Raw genomic sequence first — 18,847 nt, 5'->3', positions numbered from 1 at the left:
CAGCTCTCCGAGGACTGTTCTGGAAAAACACAAAGCCCAAGCCCCCCTCCCATCCGCCTTCACGGCTCCGTGACTCCGGCTCTTACATGAGCTGAGAAAAAGGCTGTTTTTCTCTTTTCCTTTCTTTTTATTTTTTTGACAACAACCTCACATAACCTCAAAAAGTTAGCCATGAATTTACCAAAACTTTTTATGAAACTATTTTAACCTCTGGTGGGGGTTAAAAAACAAGCTCTGTGAATTTATTACCCGGAAAAAAAGCGAAGCATGACTTTGTATTTGATGTGAAATCGTCTTTCAAGCTTCAACGGCGCCCCCTAGCGCCGTTTGAGAGAAGGGCAGCCCGGGCTCAGCCGCTGCGGACCTCGCGGCGGGTCGGGGTCTGCGCCCACCGCCGAACCCCTCACCTCCTTTTGTGTCATGCCCTGGGGAGTTGGGATGGCCAGAGGAGAGCAGGCTGAAGCCCGCGCGGGGGAGAGCCGGGAGTGGACCCCCGAGCCTCGGTGCTGTTTGACGTGGGCTGGACCCCTGCCGAACGAGCGACCCTGGCCGCGTCTCAGCACGCAGGCGACCCCCGCCCGTTTATAACGTTTATTGCTCTCAAGTGCATCCCACCCAGATGCGCGGGAGGAAGAACCAGTTCCCGCAGAGGAGGACGGCATCCCGCCGGCACCAGGCGTGCCAGGGTCTCGGGGAGGCTGGGACAGAGTCAGGGGGCTTATTTGAAATTGCAGGAACGAACGTGAAAGATGGGGGAAAAGGAAAGGAAGGGCAGGCGGGCTGTTGAAGGACCCTTCGGGGCCTCGCCGCCCGGGGAGACGGCGAGGTGCACAGCAGAACCCAGGATTCCGCCGCAAGACGCGGGTTCCCGGGCTCTGCGCGGGGCGAGATGTTTCTATGCCCTCCAACTTGGAAACACGCTCTTTTTCTCTTTCCAAACTAGCCATGTTTTTTAAAAGCACACGGAAAAAAATATTAAAAAGCAGATGTTCCGAAGCAGACCGGCAGGAAGGAGAGCCGTGGAGCCGGCTGCCCAGGAGAGGCTGCAGTATTTCGCACGGAGAGGACGCTGAACCCGGGAAGCCGGAGAAGCCGGCTCAGGTCCGAGTCCTCCCACCTGTCGTCTCAGAGACGCGTCTCAGCTCTTCCGTGCCTTAGTTTCCCCGTCTGTAAAAAGGGGTGATAATAACGGTGCCCCCAGAATATATAATTTGAAACAATATTTTTGCAACATGTAGCTCTCGGGTTCCGGGTGGTAGCAGGGTGCCAGCTCATGCTTACTAAGTTCCCTCGTAGAGGAGCCGGGAACAGAGCTTTGCCTTAAGTAAAATCTCCCGTTTTTTACATAAGGGTGATCCATGCGCACCTGGGCCCCAGCACAGCTAGCTTGAGACCCTTCCCCTACCAGCTGCCAGCAGCGTAAGGGGAGCTAGGGGCGGGGGAACGCGCAGAGGGGGCTGCTACCTCTCCCTGCCCCCAGCGCCCCGGGGAGGCCCTTGAGCCAGGTGTTGAGGCCAGTGTGACCGCAGCTCTGGGGGCGGGGGGCGGGGGGTGGTAGATTGGATGTGGGAAAAACAAGTCCTTCTCTCCCTCTCTGGGACAATACCGAGGGCTCCTACAGCCGAGGGATGTCTTCTTCTTGTCTCTGGAGGCTCTGCCCCCAACCCCAGCTGTGTGTTCTGTCCACCCAGCAGCCCACCAGCCCACGCACTCTGCACCCCTTGGCTCTCCGAGGCACACTGGAGTCCTGGAGGTCTACTGCTGCTGCCTCCTCTCTCCAGCCCTAACCCGTGCTTCTTCCGTCCCTCCTGATGATACCCTGAAGCCCTGACACTGTGATTCCAGTCTGTTCTTAGTGTCCCATGGCTTCGGTAGACCTGACTGCTGGTGAGCCCTGGCTAAGGGAGCTTCCTCCACCCAGGCCTCCATGCATCTTGTGGCTCCTCACCGGGCACAGGCTCACATGAGGCTTCCTGAGGGTAGACCAAGCACATCTCCCTGTGTTCCCCTCGTGTCCCAAACCTCGCACCTTTAAAGGGCCTCCAAGTTTACAGAGAAAACGGCAGAAACCACTCACTACAGTGATTCCAAAAGCCAGCACCACAAAGACCCCCAAGGACCGAGGACGTGTGTTCCCACTTCCTTTGGTCAATGCAATAATATGATGCTATGGATTTTAAAAAATCCACACGTTAATGATTCAAAACAAATTGGTTTTGTACATTTTAATATGAAAGCAATTGTTTTCCTTTGAAAATTGCTCCCTGTGTCTGTGGGGTTTGTATTTCCATGGGTTTTTCTTTCTTTCTTCACCCGGGGGGAGTGCTGCATACTGCCAAGCGCAAGGGAAAAGCTCTTTATTTCCACTCATTAATCCCTGCCTGTTGTGTTCAGTTGTGTCTAATTTTAATTAATTTGGATTCGTTTAAGTAACATTTCATTATAGATTCAAAGCATAAATATTGTTGATTTTTTTTTTTTTAAATTAAGAAGTGGGAAACATTTTAGTCAGTTGTAAGATACTTGGCATGAAAGCTCAGAGAGTGCCCGCGGCCTGGCTTGTTTCACAGTCTCCTTGAAGAGCCTGAGGCGGCTCTCCATTTGTTTGGTTCTTTGTTTGTTTTCCCCATCTCTTCTCGGATCTTCCGCTGCCAGTTTAGCAGGGCTCCCTTCACTCCCAACAGCTTGAGTCTCTGGATGCTTCTGAGGACACAGGGCATATTTCTTTTTTGCTTCCTGCTTTGCCACTCAATAAATTCGAGGTGTCACCAAGCAGTCATCTGGGTAGTTAGATAAGGAAGGAAACAATGCTTTCTCCATTAGCTTGCTGAGAAGAATGGGGACTAGATTAATCAACGTGGGCGGGCAGTGCCTCCTTATGAAAAGACTGGCTTCTTCCATCAAAGTCATGACTGTCTCTCCAATGTGGGCACCTTAGATGCCGTCCAGGGTGGAGGAGCAGATGATCGAGCTTTGAATTTTAAGTCTGTCATCAGTTGATGACATTTTGCAAATCTTTTATTCCACTTTTAATATGGTCCCACTCAAGCTAGGAGTCAGCAGACCCCTGGGGGCACAAGGAAACAAGAATGTCTTAAGAGCTGGGAGGATGTTTTGGTATCAGTCACAATTCTCAGTAGCAAGGGACTAAAATCCAACTCAAAAAAGGTTTAAGCACAAAAGAGAATTTGTTTGCTCCATGATGAAAAAGCCTAGGGTAGCTCCAGCTGGATCAGGAGACTTAAGTAATATGGCCGGGCTCTGAGTGTCACTTCTCAAATCTGAGTTGACTTCCTTCTGAGTCATCTTCATCAATAGGCCCCTGGTGGTCCCCAGTGGCCCAGGCTTATACCCTACCCACTCAGCAAAGATCTCTGATCAGTGCTCCAGCATCCTTTGGTCTAGTGAGGTTTGGTTTTCACAGCTGGCTCTGAATTGACTCCTTGGTCCTGTGGGTAGAAATCATGCACTTTGAGAAATGGGGTGAAGGCTCAACATCACCCAGAACTGAAATGGGACCTCCGACTCTTGCAAAACTGAGGGGCTCCATTCCAAAAGCAAAGTGGGATGCTTTTGGATCCCACTTTGGATGCTCCTTGCAGGGGCACTGAGGAGGGAGGCTGAGTCCAGAGAAGAGGGCAAATGTCTATGTCAAGCTACTCATGCACATCCTCATGCACTACTCATCTATGCCTAACTTCTCCCCATTCCTCTTTCTCCCTCCAAGTTCCTCAAGGAAGATACCTGTAAGACATTGCTAAAACAGGAACCCAAAAACCAGTTGCTTGTAAATCACAAAATGCAGGTATTTACCACTTAGGTCCAGCACAAAGCTAGTCCCTTTTCAGCACAAAGATCAGAAAGTTTGGGGCACATGTCTCCTCGTGATGTTTGGTACATTAGTCTCGTGGCCTACGTCCCTTTAAGTCACCCATTACATAAACCATTAGTTTTGTGACACCTTGTATTCTGCTGCTTCTCACGACACAGCTCCAGCTGAACTTGTAATGAGCATCTTTGATAACGTCTTTGTCATCACTAGAACCACTGGTCTGAGTCATCTAATAGGGTTTTCAGAGCACGGCATTTCACTCTCATCCCGGCACTTTGAGACTGAGTGCATTTGGAATCCAAGCACGATGCCAGCTCAGAACTGTTCCATGACATTGGGGCAGTGGCTTTCATTTCTCCAGGAGGGGCCCTTTTGCAATTTCCACATGTAAACACATTCTGCTTTGCTGTCTTTAAGGGATTTGTTTACAACATCTGGTGCTTGTAATTGTATCTCAAATGATGATTACATGTGTGTTCAAGGTCCTGCCTGCCTCTCCTCCCCCCCCCCTTTTTTTTTAGTGGTAGATGGACACAATACCTTTATTTGTTTATTTATGTGGTGCTGAGAATCAAACCCGGTGCCTCACACGAGCTATGCAAGTGTTCTACCACCAAGCCACAACCCTAGCCCTTTCCTCGCTTTTTTTTTTTTTTTTTTTTAAATTAATTTTGTCAATCTAGGAGTGACCCAAACCAGCACTGATTTCAGGCTAACGTACTTTCCTAATCGGTGTTTTTTACAATTCAAAAAAAAAAATATGGATGCTCCTCAATTTACCATGAGATTTTTCTCCTGGGAGACCCACCGTAAGCAGAAAGTACCCAAGGTCCAAAATGCATTGTTACCCCCAACCTGCCAAGCAGCTAGCTCAACTGTCCACAGGAGAGGAGGGGTTGTTCCCTGCGTGAGTGCAGATTGCCGCCACCCAGGATCCTGACAGTAGGTACCGCAGAGGGATCCTGGGAACAGACTCAGATTCAAACCTGCATGCATTCCCCTCTCACACCATTGTCAAGTTGAAACATAATTGTCAAACCATTGTGTGATACTGGGAACTGTCCCTGCACAATGGAGACTTTGTATGGATTTGGTTATAGGGCAACTCTCTTTTCTGAGGGATTAGTTTTGGGGAAATTTTTTGGAGTACCTGTCTTACACCAAGACTTTTAAATTAACATGCGCTCTGAGGGCCAGAAAAGGAACTGAAATGGGACCTCTGACTCTTGCAAGACTGAGGGGCTCCATTCCAAAAGCAAAGTGGGATTTGGTCGGACGTGGAGAAGGTAGACTATTTTAATATGAGCAGAGGGAGAAAAGACGTAGAGTTGAGACCCCCAGGAGTGGTATGCTCACTGTGATTTGTAAATAAACATGGGGCCAAGGCTCTCATGACCCAGTCACTTCCCCTCTAACCTCTCTTACATCCTGTCACACGTGAGCCCTAGGGAGACTCCTCATTTCTGAATCATGACATGGTATGACATCTGTTGTATTCTGCTGGCTGAGGTCAGTCATGAGGCCAGCACAGATCCGAGGTGTGCGGAAATCGAGTCCCCCTCCTGATGGGAGACCTTGAAAGTCCCATTACAAAGGGTGAGAATACAGAGTGGTGGAAAAGTAAGGCTGGGTTTTATTTTTTGTTTTTATTATTTTATTTTATTTAAATCCTTCAACCATGCAGTTTCTTTGGAGCATGTGTAGCCACTTGGGCAACACTTGCAAGGAGCTAGTAACTCACAAGGGACTCGCTGATACAACAGGTGTCTAGGGACAGAATCCTGGGCTAGTCCCCCTGGCCAAGGACCTCACAGGTGACCCAGGTTCCTCTGCTTTCCTGCTACCTTGCTTTCACCCTACACCATTCATTCTGTGGGGAGCATGATGGCTGCAGCACAGGGGGCAGGGAGAAGAGTGTCAGGGGGACTGTGAGCAGCTGGAAGGGGGGAGTGCAGAGGCTGTGCAGTGTCTGCCCAGCAAGTTTACAGCTTCCATCCAAGGCCATCCCAGTTTATTAATTAATTAATTTAAAAAATAATCTTAATTAAGCAACAAGGAGAAATCATTAAACGTTTTAGGTGATGCTTGTCTGGGACTGGGGTCAGCGAGCTGTTTCTGTGCAGTACCAAGCAGGGCTGTGCAGAGACAGCTCTTGGCTGTGCTAAGCATGCACTTCCTGTTGCAGTGACTCAACTCCACCACTTCGGGCAGAAAACATCCGATATGTAAATTGACAAGCGTGGGTGTGTGTCAAAAACTTCATCTGCAAAAACTGGTGGGGAGGTGAGGTTTGTCCTTTGTCATTTGCTGATCCCTGGTCCTCATAACTTGCAGAGTTGGCAAAATGGTGAAGGCTTAATGCATGGTGGTCAGCAGGCCTGGACCATTTGCCAAGGTCATGGGGGATAACCAACATTTAGAAACTAGGCTAAAGTTTATGCTTTCACATCAAATGTTTCCCATGGCAGTGGAATGAAGTATGATAAAGTTTAGGTTTCTCTCATGAAGACTGAAAATAGCAATGGGCTTAAAAAGATTTATGAAGTTTCATAAATAACCATTGGGTGTAAATCATCTGGGTTTCATGTGTGGCTCTGTGGTGTGTGGGGACTTGGGCTCCTCCCATCCTGGTACTGTTCTTTCTTCACCCTAGGTTTTTCTTTTGTGTGGTTCAGAATGGCTGTTCCAGCTCCTATCATTAGATCTGCATTTCAATCAGTAGAAAAAAGGGAAAAGAAGGGTATATACTTTCCCTTGAATGACATGCCTTGGAAATTGTATTTATCACTTCTTCTCACATCTCCTTGGCCAGAACTGAGCTACCTGGTTATGCTTGACTGCAAGGGAAACCAGGAAGGATAGGTTTTAGCAGAGCACCAATGCACCCTGATAAGAAAGAAGACTTCATGTTACTAAGAAAAACGATCAGAAATAGGTATGAGTTAAGACATAAGCAAGACCTGTAAAAAGAACAAACTTATTTCCCTTAGAATAATTTAGTCAGTATTCAGACTAGCAATGCTATTTTCCAGGTACTATTTTAATGTTAAGTCTTCTGTTTGTGTCTTGACCAGGCACCTTTCCAAGCAGTAGGGCGATCTTATCCAATATTGCTCTCCCCAGCACAATAAAATGTAAAATTAAAAAAAAAAAAAGACAGAATTTGTGAATTCAAGTTTGAGGGAAGCTGGGGCGTCCCTTCTAGAGTCACAGCAAATTCACATGTTGGTGTCCATCAGCCTGAGAAGGTGAGAAACAGCTTCCCGGCCCCGGCCCCTCCATTCCCCTGCATACCCCCACCTGGTGGTAGATGAGGACCAAGGTCTGGCCTGAGTGGGGAGCCTCCAGGCTGAACCTGTGCTGCTGCTCTCCTGTCATCTATATGGAGTCCTTGCTGCCTTTCCCATGGTCACCCCTGAAGAAGCCTCTTGTTCTATGCTGAGCTTTGGGATGACGTGGAAACTCCGTGCTCTGGTTTATACAAAGGCACCACCCCACGAAGTTGTGTGAGCCTCTGGTAATCCACATACTCCTATGGTGGCCTCCCAGCAGCCCCACTGACCCCTGGGAAGAGCATGTGGATCTGCCGAGACTACTAGAGTGGACCTTGCAATCTGTTCCTTCCTTAAAGTGCCTTCAGACACAGGGTCTGTTACCTTCAAGATCCAAATTTAGCCTTTAAAGAAAACTACCACTTTAAAGAAGGGGGAAAAAAACCCTGATGAATGCAAATTGACATTAAATGGAGTTTCAAAAAAAGATTGAGGTTTTAAAATATGATTATAATCAGTGACAATAGTGGAGGGGAATCACATCATTATTGATCTCACCCATGGGGGTGGGAGGGAAGGACTGCTGGGAATTAATTGGAAAAGGAGCATTTCTGTTAAGCCATTCCAGCTGTGAACTCTCCCTGAGTGGCTCCAGACCAGGGACCTCTGAGATGTTGAGCTGTTGGTCACCTTGTGATGACTCTCCCACGGGATCTATAGTCGTGCAGAAGGGGACATCTCCAAGCAGGTGTCCTGTATGGGATTTGGTGGAATGGAGTGGAAAGAAAACCTGGAATGCAGGCTTTAGGATCAGACTGACTAGTTTTCAGGCACTAAGCTCATTGAAGAGATTTTTAGTGAGCACCTGTTATGAACTACGTGCATTGTTTTAGATGTTGGGGACACTGGTGGTTGGCACAGGCCACTAGTGAAGCTGATGGTCCTGCAGGAGGGCAATGGCCCCTGTGCTGGAGGCTGTCCCAGACCTGAGCTTGGTGCTGTGGTATCCACTCTCTTCACTTCTTCAGCCTGCCCTGTTGGAAGGGCTGGGATTCAGCCCATTGTATGGATGGGGACCGTGAGGTCCAGTGAGGGAGTGACTGGGCGCCATTGTCCACAGGTGGCAGAGACAGTACTTGAGCCTGGCAACTGGCTCCAGAGCCTGAGTGCTGGGGGTGTGTGGGGCCAAGGCCCCCGAGTTGTTTGACCTTGTCCTATTTCTGACTTGAAATTCTAAATAATGTTGAATAAAGGCAGCATGTCTGGGTTTGCAGGGGCTCTGCTTGCAGCTACTTTGTCTTGAAGGCATTATGTCCCAGTGACTGTTGAGGAAGTGGGGATGAGAGAACTGAAACACAGGTGTGCTCATTTCAAGGACTACTGAGAGGGAAAAGATCCTCGGTGCAGAAGAGCCCTTAGCGGGGGGTGAGGTTCTTAAATCACTCTAGGTTTTGAGACAGCTGATCCTGCACAGCTCTTCAGCCTCCCCAGGGGAAGAGGGTGAAAGTGTGGATTTCCAGAAGGTTCTTAAATCAGTCTAGGTTCCGAGACACTCCAAGCAATAGAAGTGAAACACGTGGTCCCCGGAAGTCTCCCCCGGGAGAAGGGAGTCTGCACGGAGCTTCCAAGAACACAGGGCCTTGAGTGGGTTTTTATGTTTCAATAAACTTCTAATTTTGCAACATTTTTAGATTTACAGAAACGTTGTGAAGGTAATAGAGAGTTCCCACCTACTCCACTCCAGTCCCTCTTCCTGGGCATCTGAGGCTGATTCATACCTTAATATACTCACTATTGATACATTATGGCCAAAGAAACTTTGTGGTTTATTTAGATTTCCCTAATTTCCCTCCTGAGCTTTCCTTGTCCCAGGACCCCCAGAATTCCATGTGACATTAAGTTGGCATCCCTTGTGGCTCCTCTGGGCTGTGACTGCTTCTCCACTGTCCTTTCTGACCACAGTTTGGAGGAGCACAGCGGAGTGTCTGGGGGTCTGTGTGGTGTTCCTCTCACTACTTGGCGGGGTCTGTGGGCATTGAGGAGGGGGAACGCAGAGGGCAGGTGCCTCACCACACCTGCCCTCGTCCCTGCTGCCAGCTCAGCTCATGGCTGATGATGCTGACCTGGATCACCTGTTGGTGAGCCTGGCTTCTCCTCGGTCAGCTTCTCACCCACAGAGTTCTGCTTTTTCTCCTGGAAGCGTCCAGCAACGCCTCCTCTGCTCCTGCACAGCTTTCCCTTGGAGGCAGCCTCTGCCCTCTGTCCCGGGGTCTCCCTACTCACCCACTCACGTCCCTGTGATGCATAGTTTAATTAGCGTTTCTGGAACACAGTCAGGCCAGGCCCTTTCAGAGCTGCCTCATGAGCTCAGTCCACCACCGTCTCTGCCATTATTGGAAAAGTAAATTACTCATATTTTTCTTGAAAATACTTGATAGGAACTGCATTAGAATCGTCACTGAGAAAATATACCCTGAGCCTATAATCAGAGGAAAGATGTTACCTATAAAATAAATAAATAAAAAAAGAACCATAGGGTTTGTTTCTGCACAGAAGCCTATTTTAAATTTTATTATTTATCCTGGAGTATTTCATCAATCCCACCCACTCTCGGTATTTATTAGCAGGTGAGCCTGGCTTTCTCCCCCTCAGAGAACCATCATAACAGAGGAGCGAGTTCCAGGTTGTCTTCCGGCAAGAGAGGCTGCAGAGGCTCCGCGGGGGAAGATGGATGGCCTTGGGTCCCCCTAGGCAGGGAGAAATATTTCTGAGGGAAATAGACTAATAATTTTTTAAGATAGAATTTTCGAAGGCTGTTTTTGCATAGTGAGGTTAAAAACGTCTCTGACGGGAAGGACACTGGAAACCAATTTTTTCATGCTGGCCATCGGTCAGTCCCTGCCCTTCTCAATATGTGTCTGGGCCTCCTGAGTCCCTTTGACATCCTTGTAGATTTTTTCCTCCTTTGGGGTCTGTCCAGGGTCCTCCAAAGAGGCTCTGGCCATGTGGCGGTAACTTTCTCCGTTTAGATGCAGCCACGTGGTGACCCAGTGCCTGTCTGCCGTGGCCCAGTGTGAGCCCCTCGGTCCACTCTGCCTCTCTGGTTCCTGCTGTGGTCCTCCAGGTCCAGGAGGAGATAAGGGCATGGAAGGCTGTTCTTGCCCCTGCGAGGGGCTGGGCTTGGCTGGCTCTGGGCCTTCCAGGGTCCGCAGAGATGTTCCTGGTGGAGTGAGCCCACTCGGCCCCTCACGGAAGTCCGCCTACAGACAAGTTGAACAGTGAGAGCCAAGATGGTGCCCTTTTGTTCCCCTCCAGCTTCACAAGAGAAGAAAAGGTTTTTTTCCTTTTTTTTTTTCCCTCCGTTTCACAGATCTTGAGGGAGAAGTTAGGAGCATAACAAAACTCTCATCTGAAAAATGTCCCTGAACCTGCAATTATGGGAGAGTGGCGCCCTGTTCAGAGCAGAGGACAGCCTCAACACGACGCCTCTTCAGAGGCTGTTGTCTGCACCAAGCCACCTCCGCTCCTGTGTCCCTTCCCTCTCGCATTCATCTGAGGCCAGCTCAGGTTTCTCACCCAGAAACAACCTTCAAAATAATGAACTAGACTTAATAGTCTTTCCTAGTGGTTACGGACCATTTGGAGAGAAAAGGGACAGCCTTGGGTTCTCGATAATGGAGAGAATGGGAGAGTATTTTTGAGATCAGATGGACGAATAATTTTTCAAAATGGACTTTTTGAAGGTTGTTTTTCATGGTTGTCTTAAAAAGGACGGAAGGGCCGTGGGAGGCTGTTCTCTCTTTGTACCTTTCTGTCTCGCTTTTTTCCTGTGATCTTTGTCCCCAGAATCTCTTGGAGCCCCCATAACTTATTCTCTTGCGAAGGCTTCAGGGTCAACCCCATGTTCGGGATCTTTAGGAGATGACCCATCCCCTACAGGAAGGTGTCTTTATTGGTAATAATTATGAATCCTAAATCAAGGCTGTGCCCACAACCAGCCCTGGTCAACAGCCCCCAGAGATACAGTGCCGGAGCCAGGCGGAGGTGGAGTGACAGGCCTCCCTCGGGCAGCGGTCCAGGTCAGTTTCCCTGCCCTCCACCCTGAGGCAGGGTGGCCAGGTTTAGCAGAAAAAAAATGCACACTCTCAGTTAAGTTTGAATTCCAGATAAACAATGGAAGCATGTATTTTTTAGCATAAGTCTGACTCAAATGTTGCATAAGACATGCTTAAAATGACCCCTTGTTTGTCTGAGATTCAAATGAACTAGGCACCCCGATTTTTTACCAGGCAACCCTTCCTGAATCCAGGCTGTGGAGGGGCAGACCTTCACCCTTTTGGTCATGGTCCCCCTGGGGGGATTCTGTATGCTTGGACATTTCAAATCTGATTTCAAATTTTCATTCTGATCAGTTTGGGTTCCCGCCCATGCCTGCCCAGCTGTTCTGGGGCCCTTCTTCTGATTTCTGGGCTGTTATTTCAAGACTGAGCTGGTTGCCCCTTAGAGGGATGAGGCTAGTTCCCATCCACTGGGCATCCTGAACCTGCACCCCGTGGGCCTGGAATCTGTGCATTCTGGTTCCTTTCTTTCCCTGCACCTGACTGCTGGGCTCAGTGAGGCACTTCCTTCCCCAGGCTGTGTCTCAGTGGAGATGAGGGGAGGGCAGCCAGGGTCCTGACTCTCTGTTTTGCCAACCTTAAAAAGCCACATTTATACTCCTTCTTTCCAAAGCCAACATGTGGAAGAAAAGGGGTTAATTTCTTTCCTCTCCGAGACTGGAGACAAAGCATCAGAGCTGCACCCTTCTGGCTTACAAAATAGACGCAGGAGCCATGATCTACATGAGCCTCTGTTCAGGGCACATTTTTACTCTAAACCCTATTTTAAATTTTATGACCTAGCTCATGCTATTTCATCTCTTCCCGCCCTCCCCCTGTATTTATTAGAGGTTGGGTATGGATTTCCTTCCCTGAGAGAACTTCCATAACAATGAAGCACACTTGACAGCCGCTCACACAGGGCAGGGGATCTGAGGAGGTTCTGCGAGGAAAATGGATCGCCTTGTTTTCCTCTGTGGAGAGAGGGATGCATGCGGGGTAAAGTAGACTCATAATTTCTCAGTGTAGAAGTTTGAAGGCTGTTTTTGCATAGAGACGCACAAACTCCGGTGAGTGCGTGGCTGTTCCAGTGACCATTTCCTGCCACATGCTCCTTGCCTGTTCCCAGGTCTACCTTTGTTCATGTTCACGAGGGGCCCAGGGGCCTGAGTGACAAAACTGAACAGAATGGTTGGTTCCCTGCGGGGTGTCAGGCCTCTCTCCTTATTCTCCTGTCGTGGGGACAGTATGAGGGACTTAAAACCATCGGCTTGGTTTACTCCATGACCATTTAAGCTGGGCTTCTCTTTTCTGATTTGGAATTAGTAATAACATGTTTTAAAGCTAGCTGGGGAAGGGTTCCTGACTAGACAGCACCTGAGCTCCGCTGTCCCCAGGAATCCCTCTTCACTGGACCTCAGTTGTTCACACTTGGGTTAGTTTCTCTTTCTGTGAGTGTTTTGAACTTCCACTGAGAGGAGATCCCGGGAAGGTTATTCCACATGCCCAGCTGTCTCTCACTGGAGAAATCCCCCAAGCTGACAGTATCATCTGGTTGGGTACCCATGGCCCCAACCACTGGGACCCGCCTAAGACCGTGCTGGGTGGGAGCCTAGGAATTGCCAAGGAAGGGGTAACCTCTGAAGTGGCCTTCCTTCCCCTCCAGGGAGGTTTGCATCTTTGTTTTCCTGCCCCCCAACCCTGAGCTTCCGGGTTCATCTCTCTCTCGCCCTTCTGCAGCCTTCTCCCCTGGGATTTTCTGGGTATGTGACCTGTTTTTGTTCTTCTGCAGATGGGAGCGAGAAGCTGCCAACCACAGTTTCCTCTCCTGTGCTTTTGTAGGACTGCAGAGTGGACTCCTTTTGTGAGCAGAGGGATAGAAACCATCAGAAAGACCTTTCTAGTTTTTACATACCTTCAAGTGGACATTCTAGGTGGTTCTCCTAGGTCAATTGCTGCTCTTAAAAAAATAGTCTAGAACTCAGAGTTCCCAATGCATTTCATAGGCTACAGGTGATCTCTAAGGCTCCTGTTACTTTCTGGCCTTCTCCCCTTCCTCCGCCTTGTTTGTAGTCCTACTGTTTTTCTAGGTGGGCTTTTGGGCTTGGGGGGAGTTGAATTTTAATTTCCAATGCGCTTTCACTTTCAAGTGTGAAGACACCCGGGTATGGTGTCAGGCAGAGTGCTCCTGAAGGGAGAATGTTCTCGAATTCCAGATCCGTATCACAAAGGACACCTTTTCCAAAGCTGGTGTGCGGACAAGAGAGAGAATTCATAGCACTTTGTAGGCTGAGGTCCATCTCCTCCTATTGACTCTCTCCCCTTTGTTCCTCCCACCTCAGCTTCCAAGTTGAGTGTGACCCTGGAGTTCAAGTCCCCACCATTTTCTCAGCAGGGTTGAGCCGGCGCTGGAGATTTTGTTCTCTGCTTCAGTCTGAAAGAACTCAAGACCGTTTCCGGTATTTCTTGTTGGAATCCATAGAAACCACGTCCAGGCTTTTGCTAAGAAAACACCACTCCAGACGCCTTACAGAAGCTTTGCGGGCGCCCAAGGACTCTTTCTTTTTTCTTTCTTTCTTTCTTTCTTTCTTTTTTTTTTTTGGAGGTGGAAATCTTGAGAAAAGATGAAGAGAGGAGAAAGCACTTCAAATATCCCATAGTCCACCCCATTGACTTTCTTTCATTATTAAGTAAACCGCACTTCTAGAATAAGTCAGTAGATTTTGGTATGGACATTTTCAAAGAGTAATTTTGGACCATGTTTTTTCCCTCCCCTTTATCTGGGACCCCTTGTGTTCAAGCGGTGTTTAAACCTTCCATCCCTCTACATCGCTAGGATATTTCAACTGGCTCTTCCACTAATATCGTTTGGAAGAAATGTCTGAGTGGACAAAAGTGTTCAGCTTCCCAAACCTTTCCCCTACCACACAAAAGGGAAAGAGAACTCTGGGGCAGGAGGTCTGCAGTGGGAAAAGCCTCCCCGAGCTCCCCCGATCTGTACCTGAACACGTTATGGAAACGGAATAGCCCCCGCCCCCCCCCCGCCCCATCCTCTTGTCTGGTTTTCTTAACAAATTAAGCTTCATGATTTTAGTTTGAGTCTAGGTTCTCCCTCGGTGTTGACCTTTCCATGGAGGCTGGACCTAGAGGATTTTGGTCTCTTTTTCCTAAGTTGATCAGAACCCTAGATTTGGCAAGGGACCTATGTTCCTTTCTTGTACCATTTCTTTTTTTAAAAGAGAGAGAGAGAGAGAGAGAGAGAGAATTTTAGTATTTATTTTTTAGTCTTTGGCGGACACAACATCTTTGTTTGTATGTGGTGCTGAGGATCGAACCTGGGCCACACGTATGCCAGGAGAGCGCACTACCGCTTGAGCCACATCCCCAGCCCTCTTGCACCATTTCTAATTTGACAGGAGCCTACCTCTCCCCCTCTCAGGATTCATGAGGAAGTATAGGGAAGCTCATTCTTCCCAGCTGTCATCAGTGAAATGGACTGATTTCTCCTTTTTAAGGATGCAAAACTTGTGGAGAAATGAACTTTCCCTAATACCTCAATTGCATTTGGAGAAAGGGGCAGTTGTTTCTGGATCCAGGAATGAGAAGCATTGGAAATGATAATTCAAAGATCAGATACTCTTGATTTCAGTTTTGGACTTGTAGATTTCCAAGGACACGTGAACGTGTGGCATTATTTTTCTCTTCATGGGTCTTCTTTTGCTCCTTAAGTTTCAGGAACAGGCAGTAATTCAGGCACAAACTAACCTGAACTTAAGAATTGATTTTTGAATGTGACTTTCCACTACCCATCTTTCAGTAAGAGAAAACAAAAAACAAAAAACCAACAAGACAAAACAAAACAAACCTCTGACAGGGAAATTTTAAATAGATTGTCTTTTGTCAGAGAAAGAGAAAAGAACCGAGTGCCACTAAGAAAAATTGTTTCTGAAATTAAATGTGTGGTTACTTTGAAGAGACAAACCTACAGAGAACCTCACTGTGGAGAGATGCCCTGGCATGTGGTTTGGGTGCACGTGTTTTTCTGTTCCTCTCTGAGGCCTTGGGACCTGTAGGCCATTTTAGAGATTCCTCAGGCTGTCCACTTGTGACACTCCAGCCAGATTAGGTGTCCTTGAGCTGTGATTCATAGCCCATCTCTTTGCGGCATTTACCGCAATACCAGTCATTGTATAATTATGTGCTAATTTTTTCTCTCTTTAGCTAAGTGTGTACTGCATCAACGCTATAGAATTGAGCTCCTTAAATGATTCTCTATAAACCTATGCTGAATTCCAGGGCAAGGCCAGGGTGGAGGTCTTTGATTTTTTTTTTTCTCACCTTGCCTCATTTACTTTCCTTCTTGCTGGAATCTCTTTTTAAAATTCTGCACATAGTTAAACTTTTAAATGACTGAAATGTTTTAACTGGACTCCTCCCCACAACATAGTTTAGGGAAAATTCCTCTGAGGCTGAAGCTTACCAAAGTAGCTGTCTTTCGTTAAAAAAATTTTTTTTTAAAGTATAAAGAACTGTTCCAACAGGTCCTCCTAGAGGTGAAATGTTTACCTAACTGTGTAAGAGACAGAGGACCTAAACTGGTGTGAGGTGGGGGTACACTTCTCTAGGAGTAACTAGAGGAGGAGGATTTCTTTCAGACTTCACAGTTGTGTCATTCTGCCACGAGGAGATGGACAGGTGGGGTGGGGGCTCCCACTTTATCCCTGTGTCCTGCTCTCTGCCACAGATGACCTCAGAATTTTTTTCCCAAGGAAAAACAAAATGGCAGCCTGAACTCCAGGGCTCCCTCTTCTGCCAGCTCCCTTCCTACCTCTCCGACTAGAGCTAATGGCTCTGTACCATTATTTTTCCTGTCAGAATTAATAGGAAGATATTCTTTTCCCAGAGCCATTAGTTAAGTAATATTGCTTACAGAATTGCTGAAACAGGATAACACCTCCTTCTCCAGGGTGTAAATCTTAAGAAATGATGAGGCAAGTGCTTAAACACATCAATTATACTCCAAAGCCTGAACTTTTCTCTTTACAATTTTCATTTAGATTAAGAAAGTTTGAAATTAATGATCCATAAAGTAGATTCTCTTGATTTAATTTTGGCACTAAAGAATTCAAATAATATTAGCTTTCCTCCCTTCATTTAGTTTCCCTTCTTCTCCACAATTTGTCCTCTCTTTAGTTTAGAGCATTCTCTTATTGTCTGGGCATGATTAAAGTTTTGAGAACACTTTTCCACTAAATTTTTTTTCTTTTTAGAAAATGGTAAGTGAAGTGTTCTCAAACTGATTGCCTTTCATCAAAGAAAGAGAACAGAAATGAGAACCTTAGAGAAGAGTGGTTTCTGAAAAAGAAGATTCAAATGATTACATAGAAGAAGGAAAACTAAAAAAAAAAATGGAATTACAGAAATTCTCTAGGTTCAGCTAGAGATGGAAAAATATCTTTCTCTTCTTTTCATGGGCTTCATAGCTTTTCTCTGCCAAAGAAACTGAACTTTAGTTACCAGTGTGTGAAGACTTATCTCCTTCTATCAGCAATTTTGGTAAGAGGACTGACTGAACATTTTTTTTTCTTTGTGGTGCTGGAGATTGAACCCAGGGCCTTGTGCATGCAAGGCAAACACTCTACCAACTGAGTTACATCTCCAGCCCATCACTGGACTTTAGCTTTGCCTGAACATACTGGACACATCCTGGGAATTTGTTTTATTATTTACAGTCCAAATTTTGGAAGCACTATCATAAGTTGTCTTATTTTTTTCTGACCCACTAATGGTATCAAGTAATACCATGCTTGTTGCAACATATACAACAGCACAGACATAGTAAGAAAAGTCTGACAACTCTCTGTTGCCCGAGGCCACCAGAGTTAGGTTGGTGCACATCCTTCTACGCCTTTCTCCACATGCAAGCAAATATGGACAGACTCTTTTTTTTCTTTTAACAGAAAAGGACAATGCCCCAGTAGGAATCATCAACTCTTCTTTATGAACCTCGTAAAAAACTCTCGGCCAATACATGCACAGATCATTTTAGTACTGGCATAAACTCCCACAATCTGGATATACTGTCCTTCATTTCTCCAGCCTTTCCTCTGCTGACAGATGATCATGTTGATTCCTGCTGTTTTTTTTTGCTATCATTGCAGAGAACATTCTAGCTCAGTTTCCCAAGGAACAATTGATGGAACAATAGCTTTATCATTATTTTTTAGCTCATCTTGTAAGGTATTACCAAATTGCTGTTCAGAAACAGATTCACTCTCCCATAAATGTTTTTTAAACAGTATTTAAAAAAATATTTTTAGCTGTAGATGAACACAAAATCCTTATTTTGTTTAGTTTTTTTTTTTTTTTTTTATGTAGTGGAAGGATTGAACGCAGTGCCTCACGCATGGTAGGCAAGGGCTCTACCACTGAGCCACAACCCCAGCTCTTAAATGGTATTTTGAAAAGGAAGCTTTACCTCAGCAAGAGGGGAGAGCTTTGCTCTCACCATCACTGAGGCACTTGAGTTTCCTAAATAATCAATGGGTAACCTACTGGCCTCTCATTGGCCAAATTCAGGACACGGAGATATCGGGTAGCACAGTTGTTGTGGTGGTTTTGAAAATTAGCTATTAATATTTAAAATCACATCAAATGTCAATGTCTAGTTAGTTTCTCTTGCAGAGTGGACAGCTGTGCTGAGCAGGAGGCTGGGTCCCTTCACCACCTCTCTCAGGGGCCCCTTCAGTCTGGGCATGAGAGTGTTCCCTGCTGCCCCCAGAGTCCTCCAAGGGTGGGATTTGCCTGGCTCCTGCAGCAGCATCCAAGTCGGTCATCTTTGGGGCCAGAAAACTCAGTCGCATTACAGGATATTCATCAGCACCCAGGGGCTCACCCAGGAGAGGTGGAGACACCCCCACTCCCACACTCTGAGTCAGGACACCCCAAAAGTCCCCAGTCATCATTTTGGGTTAAATCAGAACCCCCGGTTTGAATGCACTTTCCTGGGTAAATTCTGAGATAACGCTAACTCTGCAATGTCTCTGGCCAGCGCCCTTCACCAAGCAGAAAACATCCAGAGGACGAAGTGGTCCAAACCTGCTCCTCTCATCTGCAGCGTGGAGATGCAGGACAAGTGGATTTGCAGGTGGTTCTGGGGTGGAAGCTTCACCTAGTCTCTCTCTCTCTCTCTCTCTCTCTCTCTCTCTCTCTCACACACACACACACACACACACACACACGACTTGGTTTTCTAAATACCGTGTGAGGAGTACCACGAGTCCCTGGTGCAAAGGTAGACATCGCCTTTGTTTGCTGCATTTTTTCTTTTACAGGTGGCCAGCCACCTGCCTGCTGCCCTGCAGCTCCCCCCACAGGGGTTTCTGGGGCCAGCAGCGGGCTGCCAGGGACCGCGGGCTGCCAGGGACCCCGGGCTCCCCTTCTCTGCCAGGACATCTCCATCTCTTCTAATGACCTCCCGGTATCTTTTCCCGTTAGAATTAATGGAGAAGTATTAATTCTTTCCCCAAAGCTATTAGTTAAGTTGCAGTGCTTGGAAATTGCTGAAACAGAATAATTTCTCCTTCATCCCAGGGTGTAAATCTCGAGGAGCGATGAGAAGCTGTTTCAGAGGTATCGACTATATC

Source organism: Callospermophilus lateralis, chromosome 3 (assembly GCF_048772815.1).
Source record: "Callospermophilus lateralis isolate mCalLat2 chromosome 3, mCalLat2.hap1, whole genome shotgun sequence".
Classification (NCBI taxonomy): Eukaryota; Metazoa; Chordata; class Mammalia; order Rodentia; family Sciuridae; genus Callospermophilus; species Callospermophilus lateralis.
This window is presented reverse-complemented; position numbering follows the sequence as displayed.